The sequence below is a fragment of the Beauveria bassiana genome (genome assembly GCF_000280675.1).
Source record: "Beauveria bassiana ARSEF 2860 unplaced genomic scaffold BBA_S00107, whole genome shotgun sequence".
In the NCBI taxonomy this organism is placed as follows: Eukaryota; Fungi; Ascomycota; class Sordariomycetes; order Hypocreales; family Cordycipitaceae; genus Beauveria; species Beauveria bassiana.
In genome coordinates, this window is record NW_007930942.1 from 1 (window position 1) to 2,167 (window position 2,167).

A 2,167-nucleotide genomic window follows, 5' to 3' on the forward strand; every position below is an offset into this window, starting at 1 on the left:
AGTAATATTAATTTATTATTATAAATAGCCTTATTATTTTATAATTAGTACTTATCTATTATTTTAGATTAATAGGTTTTAGAGGTTATTAAATATAATATTTATTTTATTTATATTAGTTAATAAAAATAAAAAAAGTATTAATATAGATAAAACTTTAAATTTAATATTATTAAAGCTTATTAATATATAAACTTTACTTTTTAATATTATTAAGCTAGTATTAAATTTAATAATAAAAGTAAAGGTATCTTTAATTTTTAGATATAATATTAAATATAATAAGGCTTTAACCTATAATATTTTAATTATTAAATTACTAAAAGTACTAGTATTAGGTATAATATCTTAGAATACTTACTTATAATATCTTAAAGCTAATATATAAATATTATTATATTTTAAATAAGAACTAGTAGGTCTTAAGGTAGGAATTATAAGGTTATTATTAGGGAGATTTAGTTAGTTAGCTAATAAGGTATAATATATAAATATATTAATAAGGACCTTAGTAACCTCTTTTAAGATAAGTATATTAGTTATAAAGAAATTATTAGTTATAATTATTAATAATATAAGGAAATATTTTATTAGTAATTCTTCTTTTTTTATTATTATTACCTTTATTATTATTATTAAAAGTATTAGTAAAATATATTTATAAGTAATTTATCAGCTTTATTAAGTCCTTTTTCCTTATCTTTAAATTTAATTAGAAAGACTTAGAATTTCTTATTTATTAGAAGGTTATAATAGATTTTCTTTTAAAATTAAGTATTATAAGAAGTTTTATATTTATAGTTAAAATAATAATTTAACTAATAGCTAGGCTTACTATATATATAATATTTCTTTAATTAATTTTTAAATTAGCTAGACTAATTCCTTAAAAACTATTAATATTATCTATTATAGCTAAAAGTAAGATAGTAGTTATTATAATTTAGTTAAGTTTAATATTTATAGTTAATAATAAAAATAGCTTAATTCTCTAATTTTTTATTTCTTATATAAATATTAACTACTAACTTAATTTTAATAATAAAAATATTAAATATTATTTTTAGATTTATTAAAGTAACTAAGTAAGCTCTAATATTAAAAATTATATTATATAATATATCTCTTTTTTCTATATTATTATTACCTTTTTTATACTTAAAACTATAATATAACTTTTAGATTTATTTAATAAAAATATTAATATATTTTATTAGAGGCTTCTTTAGGTTATTATTAATAGTTTTCTAGAGCTTAAGAGATTATTATTCTATATAATATCTTTTTATTATTATAAGTAATTTAAAGTATTACTTAAATTAAAAAATAAGACTATTATAATTAAGGTTAAAAATAAATAGTTATATTATATAATATTTTATTATAATATTAGTAAATATAATTAATAATATCTTTATTTATATTATATTAAGTATCTTAAGGTAAAAATATTTATTATAAAAGATATTAAGTTTTATATATAAAAATTTATCTCTTTTATTTATATATTTCTTATAATTAAAATAACTTTTTAAAAGCTATTTAAGCTTTTTTAATATATTAACTAGTAAAGGCTATAATATCTAAGGTATTTATATTATTAGTAAATATTTTTAATCCTTATTTTTAGGCTTTTATTACCTTATTACTTTACTTATAGTAATATTACCTATAATTCTTACCTCTTCTTCTTATCTTCTAAGCTTAATTATAAAAAGATAATTATCCTCTTAATTTATAGGTTTATTTTATTTATAAAGGTTATATAATACTCTTATAATTAGGTATTTTACTTATCTTTATATATATATATTATATTTATAAATCTAATCTTAAAATCTTTATAAGAAGATTAGGTAAGTAATAGTAAAATTTTCTTTTATTTATTTTTTAAAATTATTTATAATATATATAAATAAAGCTTAAAATATTATATTATAATATAAATATATAAAATAAAAGATTATATTATTAACTATTTTAAATATTATTTCTTTTTTAATATATAAGATTTAATTAGGTTTATATTTTTATTAGTTAATTATAATATATTTTTTAAATTTAATAAAGTCTTTATATATTATAAAAATATTTAATTAATTATTATCTTAACTTTAAATCTAACTCTATCTTTAGTTATAATTATAGTTTTAAGTTATTATTAATA